Genomic DNA, 21,873 nt, shown 5'->3' on the forward strand with positions numbered 1-21,873 from the left:
ATCATTAACAGACAACCCTGTACTCACAAGCCACACAAAGAAGATACACACACTTCTGGCTTCCACTGAAGTTCCACCACCAAAGGGACAATGACATTAATCATATAGGGAGTTCACCATCTGCCAGAGAGTTGGAGTATCCTAGATAGCCCATGTGTGGTAGCTTCCCCATTAACCGAAATCAAAACGGGATCTCAACCTACTGGAATTCTCCATGGGTGTCTTTCAAGGTGGAAGGCATCTTCTTCATGGCCATAATAAACCAAGCCTTTGACCACCAGATATGGATCGGGTGGTGTTAATTAATTTCCAGCATGGTGAATTGGGCAGCTGAGCAGCAAACAAGAGACTTGCAATAAACTGTCCCATAGCGTAATGTAAGGAATGGGTTATTTTTTTGTAACCTAAAATGATAATGACCGGGTCGTTCAGAGCACCTATGGATTTAGTTTTTTGCAACAAAACTGCTTTCCAACACCTTTGGATTTGCGGGCAGACTGTTGTAACTAGACATGAGGGTTCCAAGTATAGATGATGCTGGAGACTTCAGGTTACGTGTTACTTAAGTTATATTCATACGGTTGCTTCTAAAGCTTCACTATTGATGGCCACAACATCATTGTAGAGCAGCATTGGCATCTCCAAAAGAGAGCATATTACAGTACATTCCCAACTGAACCATTGGATCCCTATTAAAGACAAAATTCTCCTAAAAACTGCTTCTCTCACGCACAAATCCCTCAACAACGCTGCCCCCATCTATCTGATCGACAGATTTCATAGACAGACTTCTCTGAGACCCATAAGATTGGCCTACAAAGACTGCCTCTCGGTACCCAACTTCAAACGTTCCACTATAGGGGGTACCAGCTTCCCAGTGAAAGTAGCTAAACTGTGGAACTCCCTTCCACCAACTCTCAGAATGGTCCTGCCCTTTCAGAATGTTTGCTCTAAGGTCGTCTTATGGCTAAAAACATAGGCCTGTGAACCATCTCCTAATTTGCCAGTTGTATATATTGTACTGCTTACTGCTCGTATTCACTGTGTATTTATTACCCATCTGTATATTTGTATATTTTCCGGATATTACTTCCACTTCTTACTATGTATATGTAAAATTTCTATACTGTGCTGTTGTAACTAAGCTTCGCAATCTCTTTTAAATGCTGCGCACGGGTACCTGAGGGTATGACCGCGCACTAGAAATAATAAAACAAACAAACAACAACAAACAAAGCCTCAAGTTACATATAAAGACAAGAGACACCCACCGGCCACCTTTCTAAGCCTACATCAGCTACAACTGACATACACATATACCATTCATTCAATCCCACTCACCCAGCATTCACTGTGCTAGCATTCCCTCTGCACACAACAAAATTCCATCTCTCACTCATAATGGCCAGGAGACCATGTAATTAAGTCACAAAACATTTTCATCTCTTACAACAAACACACAAACATCAATCCACCCCTACACACTACAAGACAGATGAATCATAGCAATCACTCTACATCAATCCCCTTAAGAGGCAGGCCAACTCAAACTATGAACCTGCCTAGCAATGCAGCCAGCTAACCTTGGGGCAATCTGAGTCCCACAATGCTGAGACCCCAAAAACAGGCTACCTAAAACTAACACTCTAAGGCTTGGTGAGCACACGCCCTAAGATAATACATGCCCTAAAGTTGTTACAAGAGGTGTACAATCTCATGACAGGAATACTTAACCTTAATTAGCCCCACAATGCCAGGACAGACTATTCCACACTGCCATACCTGCACCTCAATAATCCCACCATGTGGGAGCAAACTCAGGCAATGAAAACCCCTGCGCAGCAGAGGTTCAGCAACCACACCTCAAAAGAATATCATAACAAACTCATGAATGGGCCAGAGGCAGCGTGACTCCAACCAATGCCCACAAGAATAGCACACAGCATTACTTATACTAAGTTCGGATTTGCTAAACGTGGAGCAGGCTTCCATACCTGCAAGCCCTTAGTCCCACAATACTGGGACGGTCGACCCTAAACGAACAAGACAAGCCCTGCGGTGGAAAATTTATATTACAGGGTTACAAGCAATACTCCAACTTTACATTCTCAAAAGCACAGGGATGCACAACTGGCCTCGGGAACAGGCCAATACAATTCCACACAATATCTTACATCCGCAAATCTGACCATAATCGTCACACAGATGGGTGCACTCTGCACACCCACTGGACACTGTACAAAAGCCATTCCACACCTAAATCCTACATTGTATAAAAAATGGAAGTCCCCATTACATAACTGGAATAATAGTAAGGTGAAGTGTTGCACTGAGGGGGCAGCAGGGGCACACTACATGCCCACCATCCATACACTGAAGTGAAGTAAACTGGCGCAATCATAACACACATAGGCCCTCATTAGGACCCTGGCGTTAAGGGGTTAACGGCGCCGTAAAAGGTGTCGGCGCCATGGTGTCCAGTCATTTGGTCGAATTAAAACTGGTCGAATGACATTTGGTCGATGCAATTTGGTGGAAAACCAAATGGTCGATTTTTTTTTTAATTATATATTTATTTTTCGGGTTTTCGTTTTTTAAAAAAAGGGTTTTTTAGAAAACAAAAGGGGGTTGGGGGGGGGGGACCCCCCCCACTCCCCCACCCCAAAAAAAAGGAGGGAAAATAAAAATAAAAAAAAATTCGACCATTTGGTTTTCGACCAAATGTCTGGTAACCGGCGCCGTTAAACCCTTAACGCCTGATCACGAGATCCCTTTGCGGCTCCCGACCTTAACGGCTGGTTTGGACCAGCCGTTAAAGTAGGGACCCGCAAAGAGACTTTCGAGGTAATTACGGTACCGCAATTTGCGTTACCGTAATTACCACCTTCCCCAGTCCCATTGAGCCCTATGGGGCAAAAATGGGAATGGGGAAGGGCCTACGGTAAATGGGGAATTACCGCTCCGCCAACCTTGGAATGGGGTGGTATTTTCCCATTTACCATTGGCGGACTCGTTACAATACCGGCAGCAACCATGGTGCTAATAGCGCCATTGGTTACTGCTGGTGTTGTAATGAGGGCCATAGTATCACTCGACACATATTCCCTTGCTTGTTTTCTCAAGACATGTCAAATGTAGCATTAGGCAGCCTACATGGAGGCCGAACAGTTGGCATTTCCAGAGGGCGCAAAGCTGCGGTTTCGGTTTCCTTTTCTTACCTTCTTACTGCAGTGGAAGTTTCATTTCTCGGGCCGAGAGAAGCGCTTTCTGTTTCTCCAGAAAAGGAGAACAATGCTGCTATTTTTAAGGCTCAAGAAACGAAAGGTTGGGAGGGCATAGGTGGGGTGCAGTGTGGTGAGGGGTGGGGGAGGGGAAATAGCTAGAGAGTGAGAGAGAGTGAGAGAAAGCACCTGCACACACCTAAATGCCTGACGGATTCAGGGCCATCTATCACTTTTGAACGGAAAGGAGCCTGACATGTGACATGTGCAACCTGTCACAGTTTTGTGACATGTCTGTGACATCACTGATTGCAAGCATTGAAAGACATTAAATTAATAATTAAAAAGCATTGACAATGCCAACAGTTTGTGCTTTTGTTTAGGCATGGGAATGGTACTTGCCAGGCACAGCAATAGTCGTATTAACTCGCCATTGATGGTAGCAGCTCTAAAATGGAGTACCTTTCCATTTAAGAGCTGTGCCTGGCATCTGCCTAATACGTACAGACAAGCCAAAACTGTTGGCTTTGCCAGTGCTTGTTTTTAACAGGACTTCGGTGAAGGACATGCATTGTGGTAATACATCGAATGGCTTAAGGTAAACCTCGTTAAGGCATTTTTATTGTAGCGGCAGCAGGTTTAGAACTCCAATTAAGTCATTAACTCTCAGAAGACTGCTTTGAAAGCACACTGGCAGACACTGAGGGCCTCATTCCGAGATTGGAGGTAGTCATAACGCTATTAGCGCCATGACTGCCTCCAATAACGGTACCGAGTCCGCCCTGGTTCGATGGGGACTTACCGGTCTATTCCGACCTCTGCGGGACCGGTAAATCCCCATTGAAAATGGCAATCCCCATTCCCATTGAGCCCCCATAGGGCTCAATGGGAATGGGGAGGGAGCTAATAACGGTACCGCAATTTGCGGTACCGTTATTTGCTCCCTGGTCCCTTTGCGGCTCCCGTTAAGGCCGCCTGGTAAAACCAGGTGCCCATAGCGGGACCCGCAAAGGGACCTCGGAATAGGGCGCAAAGGGATTACCGGCACCGATGTCCTTAACGGTGCCCGGTATCCCTTTGCGCCCTACTCGGAATGAGGCCCTGAGTGTTGAGTTTGATGGTAAGGATTAATTAAAGGGAGCTCAAAGAGTTGCCATGGGCGGGGAGGAGCAGGAACTAGGTGAGAATTGCCATAGGGATTAGCATGGCCATGGGCAGTAAAAAGGTGGGCAAATACAACACCTACAAGCTTTGTGTCCCTCCTCATATGCCATGCCTCCCTAGCTGTACTCTAATGCAATATTTCAGCTTATAGGTATTCCAAACTAAAAGTGAACCAATATCATCTGAATTTGATGTGATGTATTTTACATTATTATAATAACTTCCAGAAAAAAATGTTCAAAACGAATTTGGACAACTGGTATCAAATGTAATATAAAACAAGCATATGTCGTCCTTTGCAACTGAACAAAACTACTTTACCATGTTCAAAGTGTTCTCGCAAACAAATAAACCTCTAGTTTATGAAGAAATTAATCTTAATAAAACAGGTAATGTGAACAGATATTATTAAAGTGCTTACAAGAGTAGCGAATCTGCTATAAAGGGCTGTACACAAACGTGATATCAATATTATTGTTCATAATATTATTAATGTTATCTCTTTTTTGCCCACATGCTCCCGATTGTGCCTGCGTGGTATCAAACACATACATTTTCGATGAAATACACATTTGTACACATTGCACCCTCTGAGCAAAATATTCACACTTTTAACCGATTTTCCAAGACTGCCCAACATGGTGTTCCTAAGTTTAGGCATGTGCCTTTAAGATACCCCACCATGACGTTGTCATGACGGGGTCTGAATAAAAGGGTGTTGCGCCACACGTGCCCCTCAGTGCGGCAGCGAGTGCTGTATACATCAGCACCCTGTGTCCGTTGTCTGTTTGTGCCCAGCAGCGCCCGTGTGACCACAAAGGGCCTCCACCAACATTGGTGATGAGGCGAAGTATCGGTGTCACTATCTATGCTTCATTAATCTCCCCTCACTTGCGGCCTTCCCACGCTGTCCCTCCTCGTCCTCACACAACATCACACACTAGTACTTACTTACCTTAGCTCTCGGGTCGAGTCTCTCTCCCTTGCTAATTCAGTCAAACGCCGTCGCGAAGGCCGGCCCAGCCTGCCTGCTCAGTCTCAGCACGCGTGTTGCCTGGCTGCTCCACTTCACTTTGAGGATGAGTCACACACTGACTGGACAAAGGCAGGCTGCACAGCAGTGCACTGCTCAGGGGCACGTGCAGTTTGTTCCCTGGCCCATGCTCCGGCACGTACCAAATGCGCAGGCACGCAGCACACTGCGAGCAGAAGTACTTTTAGCCTGCAGAACTTGTACTTTTACACACTGACGGCTGAAGACGTATTTTTACACGCTGCATGCAAATGGAATGTGCAGCAGACAGTGTCAGGGACACATGGTACTGTGCACAGCACAGCCATATTCTGGGGGGGATGAATGCCATATATCCCCCCACTTAAAATTGTGGGGGGATTTGTCCCCCCTACGCTCCCCCTATGTCCTACGCCCATGGCAGCAGGCGAGGTATACAGGGTCTAATTAGCAGGGGAACAGACACAGTCAGACCTCGAAATGTGATTCTAGCCCATCACCTAAACATGGAGTCATAACAGCTCCATTACAGTGGGCCCCATCTCCACAGAGCACACCATAAAGCAGACTAATGAGCCACAAAAAGGTGAAACAAGGGGGAAAGCCACTCCATCAGAATAAATGCAGACAAAGGATACAGGGGTACAGTCAATCTCCCAGCAGACTTAGCTGCCTACATAGGCATCCCTAGAGAAGGGCAATTCTTCCCCCCAACTAATGAGTGAAAGTAGGATTCTGAATGAATGAGTGCATGCTGCATGCGATTGTTGTGTGAATGTGTGTGTTTGTGCTGGGCTGGAGAGCTGATTTTGGCAGGTGGGGGTCAGAGGGGTTGTGCAATAATGGCATTTTAAAAATGCAATGCCTTGGGGGTCTATAAGGCAGGCATGGTCTTTTTTTACTTGGCATCTATGATATATGCCTAGTAAAAAATACTGTGCCTGAACACTGCTTTATTATGTTTAATCACATTGTGTGCATCTGAGGTGCTGGGGGGTGGGCACAGGGGGCGGATACAGCCTTTTTCTACTGGGCATCTATGAAAGATGCCTAGTAAAGAATACAATGACTCACATTGATATTGTGCATGCATGGCACTGGAGGACTACGGGGAAGCATGGCATTTTTCACTGGGCAACTATGATAAAACAAGCATGATAGTGTTATTATGTAGCTAAACTGGCATTTTAATGCAGCCAGTCTAGCCATTTCGTAATGTGCCATGAGATTTTGTATTGGGCATCTTTGATAAATTAGGCATGGTGTGATTCTCATTGGATCTTTTACTGATTCACATGCTCTTTCAATATCCCCTGTCGTCAGGCTGGAAATCCTCGGTAATATTAAGGGGCCGATTCATGGAACAAACGTGCGCCGAAAATCTACGCGCAAGTAGGCGCAAGCAGGCGCAAGCGGAAAAAAACAGGCGCACGCGCACGCGCGCGATTCATGGAAGTCCCTGCGCGTGTTCACCGCGCGATGTGCGCCAAACCCGTGCATGGCGCACAAGTCACTGCAACATCGCGAAAGGCGTGCGCGACGGTGCGCGACGCGCACAGTGAAAGCGCACAACCTCAGCGCACACAGCAGAAAGTGGGCGGGACATGGGGCGTAACGCGCGGAATGGGGAACAACACGCGAAAATAAGGGCGTAACTGGGGATGCACTGCACGGAAGCAGAGGTAACGCCCACACGCACACGAACCACACGTATTCATGGAATGGAATAGGGCAAACCCACGCACAGCCAAAGCCGCGCACAAGCTGAAACACGTCCGCCACACGAAGGCAGGCGGTAGAGTCCCAGCGCATCAAAAAAGTGGCGCCGCGGGAAGTAAAATACGCGATTGAGCGGGGTACGTGTATTCCGGGGGTGCGCGGGAAGTTACACACGCGAATGAGCGGGCTACGTGTATTCCGGGGGTGCGCGGGAAGTGACACACGCGATTGAGCGGGGTACGTGTATTTCGGGGTTGTGCGGGAAGTTCCACACGCGATTTGGCCGGGTACGTGGATATCAGGGGTGCGCGGGAAGTTCCACACGCGATTTGGCCGGGTACGTGGATTTCGGGGGTGCGCGGGAAGTTCCACACGCGATTTGGCCGGGTACGTGTATTTCGGGGGTGCGCGGGAAGTTCCACACGCGATTTGGCCGGGTACGTGGATATCAGGGGTGCGCGGGAAGTTCCACACGCGATTTGGCCGGGTACGTGGATTTCATGGGTGCGCAGGAAGTTCCACACGCGATTGAGCGGGGTACGTGTATTTCGGGGGTGCGCGGGAAGTTCCACACGCGATTTGGCCGGGTACGTGGATTTCAGGGGTGCGCAGGAAGTTCCACACGCGATTGAGCGGGGTACGTGTATTTCGGGGGTGCGCGGGAAGTTCCACACGCGATTTGGCCGGGTACGTGGATTTCAGGGGTGCGCGGGAAGTTCCACACGCGATTTGGCCGGGTACGTGGATATCAGGGGTGCGCGGGAAGTTCCACACGCGATTTGGCCGGGTACGTGGATTTCAGGGGTGCGCGGGAAGTTCCACACGCGATTGAGCGGGGTACGTGTATTTCGGGGGTGCGCGGGAAGTTCCACACGCGATTTGGCCGGGTACGTGGATATCAGGGGTGCGCGGGAAGTTCCACACGCGATTGAGCGGGGTACGTGTATTTCGGGGGTGCGCGGGAAGTTCCACACGCGATTTGGCCGGGTACGTGGATATCAGGGTGCGCGGGAAGTTCCACACGCGATTTGGCCGGGTACGTGGATTTCAGGGGTGCGCGGGAAGTTCCACACGCGATTGAGCGGGGTACGTGTATTTCGGGGGTGCGCGGGAAGTTCCACACGCGATTTGGCCGGGTACGTGGATTTCAGGGGTGCGCGGGAAGTTCCACACGCGATTGAGCGTGGTACGTGTATTTCGGGGGTGCGCGGGAAGTTCCACACGCGATTGAGCGGGGTACGTGTATTTCGGGGGTGCGCGGGGAGCAGCACACCCTCTACAGTGTACCCTCTACACCCTCCACGGCCCCTGCAGGTGGCTCACACCACAGGGGCCTACCCAGCACATGTCCTGCAGGCACCCCATCCACCATGGCCATGCCCACCAGCCAACCCACATATCAACTAGCACTACTGCCCACCAACGCATGTCCCCCTGCACCCCCAGCCACCAGGGGCAGCCTCCAGCAGGCCCCCACCCATGTCCCCCTGCACCCCCACCCCCTAGCATCCAAGGGCACCCTCCACCAGGCCCCCACTCATGTCTCCCCCCACCCCCCACCCCCCAGCAGTGCAGGGGCAGCCTCAAACAGGCCCCCACTCATGTCCCCCTGCACCCCCACCCCCTAGCATCCAGGGGCACCCTCCACCAGGCCCCCACTCATGTCTCCCACCCCCCAGCACTGTGGGGCACCTGCCAGCAGGCCCCCACCCATGTCTCCCACCACCCCCACCCCCCAGCATCCAGGGGCACCCTCCACCTGGCACCCACTCATGTCTCCCCCCACCCCCACCCCCCAGCAGTGCAGGGGCACCCTCCACCAGGCCCCCACTCATGTCTCCCACCACCCCCACCCCCCAGCCACCAGGGGCACCCTCCACCAGGCCCCCACTCATGTCTCCCCCCACCCCCACCCCCCAGCAGTGCAGGGGCAGCCTCAAACAGGCCCCCACTCATGTCCCCCTGCACCCCCACCCCCTAGCATCCAGGGGCACCCTCCACCAGGCCCCCACTCATGTCTCCCACCCCCCAGCACTGTGGGGCACCTGCCAGCAGGCCCCCACCCATGTCTCCCACCACCCCCACCCCCCCAGCATCCAGGGGCACCCTCCACCTGGCACCCACTCATGTCTCCCATCACCCCCACTCCCCAGCAGTGCAGGGCACCCTCCACCAGGCCCCCACTCATGTCTCCCACCACCCCCACCCCCCCAGCATCCAGGGGCACCCTCCACCAGGCCCCCACTCATGTCTCCCCCCACCCCCACCCCCCAGCAGTGCAGGGGCAGCCTCAAACAGGCCCCCACTCATGTCCCCCTGCACCCCCACCCCCTAGCATCCAGGGGCACCCTCCACCAGGCCCCCACTCATGTCTCCCACCCCCCAGCACTGTGGGGCACCTGCCAGCAGGCCCCCACCCATGTCTCCCACCACCCCCACCCCCCCAGCATCCAGGGGCACCCTCCACCTGGCACCCACTCATGTCTCCCATCACCCCCACTCTCCAGCAGTGCAGGGGCACCCTCCACCAGGCCCCCACTCATGTCTCCCACCACCCCCACCCCCCAGCCACCAGGGGCACCCTCCACCAGGCCCCCACTCATGTCTCCCCCCACCCCCACCCCCCAGCAGTGCAGGGGCAGCCTCAAACAGGCCCCCACTCATGTCCCCCTGCACCCCCACCCCCTAGCATCCAGGGGCACCCTCCACCAGGCCCCCACTCATGTCTCCCACCCCCCAGCACTGTGGGGCACCTGCCAGCAGGCCCCCACCCATGTCTCCCACCACCCCCACCCCCCCAGCATCCAGGGGCACCCTCCACCTGGCACCCACTCATGTCTCCCATCACCCCCACTCCCCAGCAGTGCAGGGCACCCTCCACCAGGCCCCCACTCATGTCTCCCACCACCCCCACCCCCCCAGCATCCAGGGGCACCCTCCACCTGGCACCCACTCATGTCTCCCACCACCCCCACCCCCCCCAGCATCCAGGGGCACCCTCCACCAGGCCCCCACACATGTCTCCCAGCACCCCCACCCCCTAGCATCCAGGGGCACCCTCCACCAGGCCCCCACTCATGTCTCCCACCCCCCAGCACTGTGGGGCACCTGCCAGCAGGCCCCCACCCATGTCCAACTCATGTTCCCCACCCAACATGTCATCACAGTCCAGATCCCTGGTCTCTATGGTCAGCCCCCAAATGCAAAACACCCACCCGAGTATTGCATCCACCCACTCATATTCTGCAATTACATCACAGAACACCAATTGCAAGTTCCAAAACAAACACATGTCCCTCACATACACCCAATGGGTGTCAGTGAATCTCAAAACACATAACATGAAATGCATGAAAACAATGAGACACCACACATTGAAGTGCAACAAATAAATAATGTATTAAAGGAAAGATGAATAGAAACAAAAATGAAGAAACTGAAATGTGAATGGAAAAAAATGAAAAGAAGCATGTCCGTCCAAAAAAAAGAAAAAATCAAAGAATATAGAAATCCAAAGTAATGTACTACAAAGTCAATGTCCACCAAACAAAATCCAATGTGAAAAAAAAACATAAGCCATTGATCCATGGATAATTAAAAAAAAAAAATATGTCCAAGTCCACAACTATGTACAAAGCAAGAAGCCAGGGTCCATCATCCCAACAAAATAAAGGAAACCTAACTAACTACACTAACTAATAAAAAAAACTATATACAAAAATGTGGCCAATGTCCAAAAGGTCCAAATGAAATAAAAACAAAAATGAAACTTAACACTACCTACATAACTATGTACAAGGGCAGCGGGCTAGTTCCACGGCTCACTTCTGGATGTGCCGGGCCAGGGCATCATCGAACTCCTCCTCTATGTCCCGGAGGCGGTCCACCTCCATGGCCCCGAGGGTCCGCAGGGCCGTCGACGTGTCCACCTCCAAAGCCCTGCGGATTGCCTCGAGGCACTCGACCCGCCTCAGGGCCCTCTGCATGGAGTTCTCCGCCCTGACCATTGAGAGCCGTGCCTCTTCCGCCCGCTGCCGCTCCGCATCTATGGCGTGGCCCAACCGCTGCCACACGGAAGACACTTTTTGTCCTGGGTCCTCCTGCCCTCCGGCCGATGCCTGCCCCTCCGATGTCGAAGGCCCCGAGCCTTCATGGCTCCCACCATGGAGCTGCTGCTGCTGTGCCTCTGCCCCTGCACTGCCTCCTGCTGCCTGCACATCCTCCGCCGGCTGGGGTGCAGTCGTTGACGTGGCCACCCCTGCTGGACGTCCGACTCCCGACTGTGGCAGGGATGCCTCCTCCACCAGCCTGGCCGCACCGTCAGAGGCAGCTCCACAGGGCACCCAGGTGACTGATGGGTGGGAAGATGGCACAGAGGACGACTGGCGCGTAGGGGGTCCAGCTGAGGAGGGGGTCGTGGCAAGCCCCATCAGACGGAGGAATCCGGCCTGGGTGACCTGTCCCAGCAGGCTGACGTGGTCAACGAGCCATTCGAGATGACCTGCAGTCTCTTCATGAAAAGACTGCAGGTCGCCTCGCATGGCCCGTTGACGCAACGCCACTCCAGCCAGGACAGGCTCAACCCGGGCCTGGATAGCCACGTCCGCAGGCAGGGGAAGGCCAGTTGACGTCAGCTCATCCCCTGCCTGAAAACTGGTCTGGACATGGGCATCCCTGCTGGTGCAAGATGATGCAGGGACAGGATCAGAGACAGGATTGCACACAGGCACCTCCGCGGCGGCCTGTGCTGCCTCCTGTCCCTGGTCCTGCACTGCACCACTAGCACCAGTGGGATCCCCACCCCCAGACCCCGTCTCCGGTGCTTGCACGGCCTCCTCCTCCACCAAACCCCCCACCAACCTGGATGACTCTGTGCCATCTTCCCCCGTTGGGCCCTGTGGGGTCCCAGCTGCCCCTTCTGCTGCCGAGGAGTCCAACTGCAACCTCCGCCTCTTGGACCTCCCCCCGGCAGCTGCGGCCTGGGACGCGGCACCGGACTCCTCACTCCCCGACGAGATGACAACCTGGGAGGGGAGCCGGGCCTTGCGTCTCCGGCTGGCGGTCGGATCCCCGCCGCTGTGCTCCACAGCACCTTCTCCGCCCTCTTCATCAGTTGACGCTGCAGACAGGGAGAAACAAAACACAGGCATCAGGGCACTGTACAATGTACACATACACACATGACAGTTGTACATGAGTGGCATTGGCAAACCTCTGACATGTCATCACAATCCCCAACACACATGTCATTACAACTTGCACACACAAGCCATACCACAGCCATGTTGCAACTGCCAACACCATCCATACACATACAACAGCATCAGCAGGCAAAGGTGAGCCAGACATCACATGCAACACAGGAAGTGCACCACACATGTACACACACCACCACACTTGCATGCATGTGTACACCTCTGCTAAGTGTCGCAGTGTTCAGACGGGCATCCATGTCACATCTGCCAATCAGGCTTCCACATACCGCTGTCACATGCATCCATGTTGCATCACTGTTGCACCCTTGTCAAATACACACACATGCACATGTACACAGCGCTGATACAATCAGCTGAAAACAACATACATGCGTGACATCACGGACATGTCTACTCACATACACATTCATACAGACTTGTGTGCCCACACAACTGCATTTGGCATGCAAGCCCACACACACAGGCACCATCCATGTCTCACACATTACAGCCCTCGCATGTGTCAGCCCCACGGCCCTGTACACCCGCACCCACACACCCGCACCCATATTCGACCCCATACAAACAGATGTGCAACCTGCACACTACTGAACAATCACCACACGCACTGCTCACAATCAGGATGCATGTACACTCACCGCTCGACTCCAGACGGGTCTGCCTCTCAAGGACCTGGACGTGGAGCGCTGGGGATATGTGTTCCAGGACCCTCATCTGTTCTTCCGACAAGTGGCCCCGGCGCCCCTTGGCATCCGCTGCCTTCAAGAGGCGCCGGGCCTTGGTCAGGGTCCTGGACCTGAAGTCCTCCCAGCGCTTCTTGACATGTTGGAAGTCGCGGACTGCCACCCCCTCCGCGTTGATGGCAGTCACGATGTCAGTCCAGATCCGAGTCCGTCCTTCCTTGTCGGCGCGGCAACTTCCGAAGAGGGCATCATACTGGCCCAGGACTTGCTCCACCAGGACACCAACTTCGGTGGCACTGAAGCTGGTGCCCCTCTGCCTCTCTGGCCGGGGGTTGTCAGTGGTCACAGATGGAGTTGGCCCCGACATGACAACCCCAGAGGCAGGAGTGGGTGGGCAACTGGGTCCTGGGGCTGGGCTGTGGAGCGATGGAATCCCAGTCGGGAGTCTTTGGTTCCAGCAGGGGTGGTCACACCAACAGCACCCCTGGCTGATGTGCAGGCAGCAAATGGCAGGGCACGTGGGCAGCAGGCAGTCAGGCAGCAGCAGATGGCAGGTGGGAGCGTGCTCGGGGCTCTGGGGGGCAGTAGTTCGGCCTTCTGGGCAGGAGCGTGGTCTTCCGTGTGCTTACGCGTGGCCAGCTTGATACGGAGTGATTAGGCACGTGAAAATTCTGCACGTCAGCGTGTAATTCGAGGAAAGGCCCTTAGCGCGTAAGCGCGTCTGCACGCATACGCATTTTCATTGGACCAAAGGCCCTCAGCGCGTGAGCGCGTCTGTGACGTGACGTGCGAGGGAGTATCCCTCATTGCACGTGATGACAGTACACACGTGGATCCCAACCAATCGCGTGTGAAAGTTCACGGGACCCCGAAACACACGTACCCCGGCCAATCGCGTGTGGAACTTCCCGCGCACCCCGAAACACGTACCCCGGCCAATCGCGTGTGGAACTTCCCGCGCACCCCGAAACACGTACCCAGGCCAATCGCGTGTGGAAATACCCGCGCACCCCGAAACACACGTACCCAGGCCAATCGCGTGTGGAACTACCCGCGCACCCCGAAACACGTACCCAGGCCAATCGCGTGTGGAAATACCCGCGCACCCCGAAACACACGTACCCAGGCCAATCGCGTGTGGAACTTCCCGCGCACCCCGAAACACACGTACCTAGGCCAATCGCGTGTGGAACTTCCCGCGCACCCCGAAACACGTACCCAGGCCAATCGCGTGTGGAAATACCCGCGCACCCCGAAACACACGTACCCAGGCCAATCGCGTGTGGAACTTCCCGCGCACCCCGAAACACACGTACCCAGGCCAATCGCGTGTACGCCCGCTCCCCTCCGATCACACGCGATGACACCAGAATACGGGAAACCAACGATTCCGCCCACACGGAGGCGTCCCGCGCACAGCATAAAAGTGCGCGCAAACAACAAACGCGTAAATACAGCGACGATGAATGCCCCATTTGTTGCTGCAGTGATTGTGGGACACCGCAGGAGGAGGAGAATAGCCAGGCCACGCATTTTTGCACCACGGACAGGCCTTTTTGGGATGCCTGACGACCAGGTCTACGGCAGGTATAGGTTTCCACCCCATATCATCCTAGACCTGGTCAGGGAGTGGGAAGATGACCTCACATCCCCCACCCTTTGCTCCCAAGCATTGAGCCCCTTGGAGAAGCTGCTCAATGTCTTGCATTTCTTGGCCACTGGGTCGTTTCAGTGGACCACTGCCATAGTGGGGGGGGTCTCACAGGCCACGCAGTCACGCTGCCTACACCAGGTACTGGCAATCATGACAGCGCGCCCCTCAGTCCGCAGGCACATATACATGCCCAGAACACCCGCAGAAAGGCAGGCCGTTGTCCTGGATTTTTTCAGGGTGGCACACTTCCCCAAAGTGCTCGGTGCCATAGATTGCACCCATGTGGCCCTACGTCCACCTAGGGCCACTGAGCACATATACCGAAACCGCAAGCACTGGCATTCCATCAATGTACAGGTGGTATGCGATGCAAAGGGAATCATCACCTCTGTCTATGCAAACTACCCTGGCTCCACCCATGACAGTTTCATATACAGAATGTCCGCCCTGAGCCGGGCCCTGGAAGCTGGGCAGCATGGCGACACATGGCTCCTAGGTGAGTACAAATGCCCTTGCACATGCATGCAAGTCACACACAGACAAATATACCAACCCCAATAATCTGAACAATTATCACCTCCCCAGGGGACAGTGCCTACCCTCTGAGCAACCACATGATGACGCCAATCCGGAACCCCACCACACCACCCCAGGTAAGATACAACGCTGCCCATATTGCAACCAGGGGCATAGTGGAGCGCACATTCGGAGTGCTCAAGTCACGTTTCCGCTCCCTTGACCGCTCTGGTGGGCAACTACTCTATGCACCAGCAGTTGTGTGCAGGATCATTGTGGCAGCATGTGTCCTGCACAATGTTGCAACACGGCAGGGCGTCCCGGTGGACATGGTGGTGCCCCCACATCCCCAACCACAGGCACAGGCGCTGGCCATGGGAGGGGACAGGGCACGTGGCGAGGTAGCCCGGACCCAGCTTGTGGCCACATTTTTCACCTAAACTCCCACCCCTGCGGAGTGCACACAGGCCTGGCACATACCAGGTGACAATCGATGATGACAAAGTGACAGTCAACTGTCACAACCCTACCACCCTGAGATAGTTGCCATGGAAGTGCCACATCGTCTGCATCCCTAGCTACTTAAACACAAGCTATCCTGTGCAACCAAAATGCACACATATGACATGTGACATGACATGAGCCATACACAAGTATTACAAGGCACAATGAGGCAGGGGGGGGGGGGAACAAGGGAACACAGAGAATGGTACTACTAGGCCAGGTGTCATTGTGATTGTGCAAGTGCAGGGGTAGGGGGAAGGGAAAAGTGCAAGGGTGGGGGGGAGTCCAGTACAGGGGAAGTAGGCCAAACAATTATACATAGGTCGCCTGGTGGCAACTGCTAAGGTAAGTGCAGACGAGTGCTGGGAAGGGAGGGCTGTAGGGATAGAGAGACAGTACTGCAGTGCAGGGGTTGCCAGGGTGGCAGTGCAAGTGGACAGTGGCTGGCCCAGGGACCGAGGTTGGTGAGAGTGGCCCAGTTGCAGCTCCTGTGCAGTTCCAGTGAATAATTCTGCAAGGGAGAGGCAGAGAGTAAGCAGAAGCAAAGAGGAAGGTCTTGAGGTGCTTCCTGAACTGGAGATGGTTCCCCTCAAGTTCAAGTCAGGAAGTCTGTTTGAGGGGGAGGGCCCTGCTGCGGAGAGAAACCTACCCCCAGCTAGTTGCTCTGAGAAGCGGATGACCTGGACATGCAAGGTGTGCATCACACACACCTGCAAAACAGGCCATGGCCATCACTGTCATGACAGTCAAACCCTCCCAAACATCAACATGACATGGCAAGCAATACCCATACACCCACCCAGTAACGATAAGGTACACATTTCCATGTCCTAAATGTACAGTGGCATCGGACAATGATGCCTGACCCGGAATCCGATGAAATGACAGACCAACAAAATGTCCCACCAAAAATTAGTCGATTCCAAATGCATTACAACAGTCGTAGACGTAACATCACAATGAATGCCTGGCTATATGCACATGATGCATTGCAAAATGAACACCGCAGCTCATGTGTGCAATGTCCTACTCCTGCATCACACTGCTCAGCGCACAGCACAGTGAACAGCCATTGTGTGTGATGCACACCCTGAGCATCACATCTAAGTGACAGACTACATCAAACATCAAATTAGGCATGTACTCGAACCATAATCGGTCACAGAACATGTGCTGGCGGGACACAGTGGCCACCAGAAGGCAAACAGTGTACACGTGGATATGCAAGGGTGGGAGTACATGGAGTGCATCCGAGTGCAAGTGTGTGGTTCTGCAAGGACATGCACTCCACATATGCATGTGCACTCAAGTGACCATCAGTGTTCCCTACACATCACATGTGAACATCCACCATGTGTACACCCCAGCATGTCAAACCACTACTATCCCCTCGCACCTGAAAGGAAAACACAACACATGAACAGGCATTGATCAGCAGAACACAACATGTACATAGGACAACAACATTACAATGTCAGAGTTCCCATCACACTGCAGGGCAACGCAACTATCAACAACAACCCCCCCCCCTCGCAAATGACCATGACCCACTGAACAACTGCACCTGGGTCATGGAGCCTCCAACCCTCATTCCCACCTGGCCACAGGATCACCTTTACCCTTCGTGTCCATCTCCCACCTTGTGTGTGAAGAGATGCCTGAACCCTCAGAATCCACACTCATTTCCAAATTCACATAATCCAAGGCATGAAAAGGAACCCAAACACCCTCCAGTAGATGACTTGACATAGCAGTACGTCTCAAAGGCCAAGTACTACCACAATGATGCAACAACCAAGGTAGCACAGCAAAACAATGTCACGACTGGATGTGAGACATGTGTGGTACATGACATAGGATGATGCACCATGAATGGATGTGTACTGTCACAGATCCCCTGTACAGGCGCTGGAGTCTCATGAAACAACCACCCACACCATGTCCCGGGTGCCTGCAAGGTCAAACTCACACAGGCCCCTGAGATCCTGGTGGGGAAAGAGGTTCAGGGATATGCAGTCTGGACAGGTGTAGACACACTGGATGACTGGAATGCGTGGCAGGTGAGGGGAGCAGGAATGACACATGAAACCAGGGAATGCACGAAAATGTACAACCTGCATGAACACATGCACAATACAAACAAACTTGGACATCATTGTCATGGCCTTCTGTAGTCCAGGCTCAGGAGTGGTACGAACCAACCACCCCCTCTAGGGTTTTGGCGCCTGCAAGTTCGGGGCTTACACAGGCATCCGCAACCCCAGTGGGGAAAGAGGGTCAGGGAACATTGCTTGGATAGGCATGGGAAGCAGGAACACCGGGTAGAGGGTACAGGTTTCGAAATTGCATAGGATCAAGGGTGATTAGGGTAAAAAACATACCAAATAGGACCACACATACATCCATGCATCAGTACACTCCCCAGCAAGCCTATGCAGGGCAGTTTGTAAGAAAATACAACAAGACACTTAGCTCTGGTTTTGAGTGCTGGCCTCCTGCCTGCGCACTCTCAGGTCCAGTTACAGGAGCACTGCAATGCTGCAAAGAGAGACACAGTCAGCAACCAGTACATGCCAATTGCACAAAAACACAACACAAAACATGCCCCATAACAACATACACCTCTACAAACAGAAAATCTGTGCTCCATGCTTCGTACCCATATATAATATCAACCCTGTGACGGGTCATTCACAGTCAATGCAGTAAGTCAGCCGCTGGTGGGTGCGTGGCAAATGGAACACCAATGTGTCACAATGCACACAACATGCAATGTTCCCTGGGTAAGCAGACAGACCCATATGGCAAGCCATGACTACAGATCAAGTTGCGTACCACCATGACCAAAAGAAAGTTGCTAGTGCATTTATCATGAAGTACGTGGAATAGACATGCACTGCACCCGAGTATGTCCCTTGCTGTATGTCCCTGTGAGCTGCCCCTTTCCATGTCTTGGAAGGCTACATGGTTGATACAAGTGCCTCAATGAACCCTGGTGTACCGCAGGGTATGTGCCACTGCCCCCGCATGTGTCCCAGACAACCCTACTATCAACAGCCATCAGTCCACAAACACATCTGAGCTGCATTCTGTGCTTCAACACCAATATTTGTCTAAGCTCACCCTCAGTGCTGTGACTAAGCCTGCACGTGCAACTCGCCTGGTGCAAGCTTTGCTGTCTCGTGGCCCCCCTGTGATGCTCACCTTGCCTGGAGTTGCTTGCAACATGTCAGCAGTTCTAGGATGTGGGTCTGCAATCACTGTGGCTCTGCTTGTGCACACATGTGCATGTGGGCACCAACAAACGGGTCAGGAATTAGGTCGTCCAATGGGCCATGTCTGCTGGCAAAGGTGCTCTGATGCCTCATCCCCCTGCAGAAAGTGCATGAAACACATGATTAATGCATCAAAGTGATCTGTGTGTGTCTCATCAGGCATCTCATTACTTGACCATGTCAGAGAGTCACATCACAAATCACACCATCAGTCCGTCTTTCACCTCCAAAGTGTGGAACACTAACTACAGCATGATTTGCAACAAGCACGTGTACAGGAAAGATATGAAACATAATACACAATGCATAGCAATCAATGTCCACATTAATCATGACACGCCCCATCTAGCAAAAGCTGAACAGTGGACAATTACACCTAAATCATCCCCACTAGGGGTGTCAACACAAGTCAAAAAGCACCAGACATGCCACAGATATGACAGTCCAAAGCCCTTGTGTAAAATTCTGTTACACCGAACCATCCTTGCGAGCCCATGGATAAGGGAGGCAGGAGTGGCATATGTGAGTCAAGGAACCCAAGCAGCAAACACATACACAAGACAACCATGAAGGGCCCAGCTGGAACAGACAGTGGATGCCTTCAAAAACCACAAGGCACCGCACTGTCACATGTAAGCACAATAGACTACAAATTTTAAACTAACTCAACTATTAACTAATTACACTAACTAAGGAAAACCTACATTACCTATTTAAACTAACTATCAAACAGAAACTTAACTAACTAAACTAAATGAAAAATCAAAAATGGCCACATACGACCCGGGGGGGAGGGGAGGCACCCAGGAGGGGGGAGGTACAGGGTGCTGCTCAACATCCACATGCGATGATGCTGAGCCAAAAAAAAATACCTCCATGGGCTCAACGCCTTCACAGCACGACCTATGTGGGAGATAGATGGTCGTCCGAGTCTGGCTCATCCTGGAAAGGAGGACATGGCACAGTAGCCTGGCCACGCCTAGCCGCAGCTTGCCCCTCGTCGGCAGCAAGTCTGCCGGACAGGTGAGCCTGGTTCTGTGTGGCGATGTTACATAGGTCTGCATGCAGGACCTCACGTGATACACGTGCTTCCTCTTGCAAGGTAGCACGTGTAACACGGAGTTCCTCCTGCAAGGCCTGGCTGGACAACCGCTGCACCTCCCGGCAAGCCTGTAGCTCAGCCGAGATGGTGCGCTCAAGCTGTGCAAACCTCTCCTCTGCCCGCTGCCTCTGGGACATCATAAGGACACCCAGAGTGGATCTGAGGGAGGCATACTCCTCCCTCAGGGCATCCATGTGCGCCTCTGCGTGAGCAGCAATTGCTTGACGCAGAGACGACATTTCAGCCTGGCGTGCCCTGTCTGAGGCCGCCATGCCCAGCCTGAGTGAGCGGGCCGTGGACCGTGCCGCCTGCTGCTGGAGTAGCACCTGCCGAGCAGGGGGGAGCACAGATCGGGCCACACGCTCCATGCTGTCAGCGATGTTCTCCATTGCTGCCCCCTGACGTTCTGAATTGGCAGTCATGTCTTGCTCCCACTCAGTATACAGCGGTTGCGCGCGGCGACCGCGTTGCCGGGCTTGACCCCTGCGGGACCCAAGGACCGGGGGTCCTCGCTGTGTTGGCACCGCCTGCGGCTGCACGACTACATGCCCCCGTCGACGTGATGTCCCAGGCACATCAGTGACTGGTGTGGAGGGTGACCCTGCGTCCCGATCCACCACGGGCGGAGGAACCAAGACTGTCTGATCCCTCAGTGCAGGGGTCGCAGACAGAGGAGTGTCCACATCAGAATCACTCACCCCTGACACATGGACTTGATGGTCATCCAACTCAACATGGACGTCAGAGTCGTCATCAAGGCTGGACTCATAGACAGCCAGAGACAGGATGGACTGCAGCACTTGGGGGTTTTCGTGGCCTACCACCCCACGACCCCCACTAGTGCCGGGTTGATGTGGTCTTACCAACCCTGTGTCTGGCATGACAACACCATCCTCTGCATCCATTGCGTCATCACCTGAAAAATAGAGAGGAAAGGGTCAGTACACATGTCAGAAGCACACAACACACACACACACACCGACAGCAAAGGCATCTGGCAGACATGTGACACACAACATATGACCATGCATGCATGCTGGGTCTACTTAGAATAGCTTCTGTGATCAGACCTGTTGAAAGGTGGCAGTTTGCATGGAAGTGGGTCTATGCAGTGCAGAAAATGTGTACGCCACTCACTACCTACATGTACAAGCACTCCATGGTGTGTGCCAGGAAATGTGAAGGCAGTGCAATGTCAAAATCAGACATCACGTGCATTGTGTATTCAATGTGTACCATGTCTAGAAGGCAAGCACCCCTCCACCCCAGTACCAAAGCAGGGATGCCTAGCATGGTATCAAAAGGCTGAGCATACACCTGTGTATTGACAAGCAGTGTTGACTGGCATCAACAGCTTAATGTGATTTCAATTACAACACTGCAAATGATGCTGGGACAGTGGGCAGGACACATGATGGAAGATCCGGAGGCCGGCCACGTGTGTAGAAGACACGACAGGAGTTGGACAGAGTCATTGGCCATTGAACAGGCTGAGGCCTGTGAGCCACACAGATTGTCAGAGCCTAAACATGTGTGCAACGCAGGACTGAGCCACAGTTGACATGGGGAGGCCGATAATAGGGCAGGCAATGTATGTAACCAAGGACTCATATTACAGTGATCATCCAGTCAAGGACACATAGGGGCATGTGTGCAATGCACATGGAGCATTAATGGGCACTCATGTCCCTGCGGGACATCTGAGCCATGCACAGTACAAGTGGGATGCCCTGCATCGAGTACTAAGGCTGTACCACACGGCATATGTCTGGCAGTTTCTAAGCTGGAAGTTAGCATCTACACAGGA

The 21,873-nt window shown here is 53.2% G+C and overlaps 1 protein-coding gene across 1 annotated transcript in view; it reads right to left on the reverse strand.

Moving 5' to 3' along the window:
* Window positions 1-21,873, reverse strand: part of CTSS (cathepsin S) — a 243,489-nt gene that overhangs the window by 62,594 nt on the left and 159,022 nt on the right. The window lies entirely within an intron of this gene.

The sequence above is a fragment of the Ambystoma mexicanum genome, chromosome 1p, assembly GCF_040938575.1.
Source record: "Ambystoma mexicanum isolate Mex_15411 chromosome 1p, UKY_AmexF1_1, whole genome shotgun sequence".
NCBI lineage: Eukaryota > Metazoa > Chordata > Amphibia > Caudata > Ambystomatidae > Ambystoma > Ambystoma mexicanum.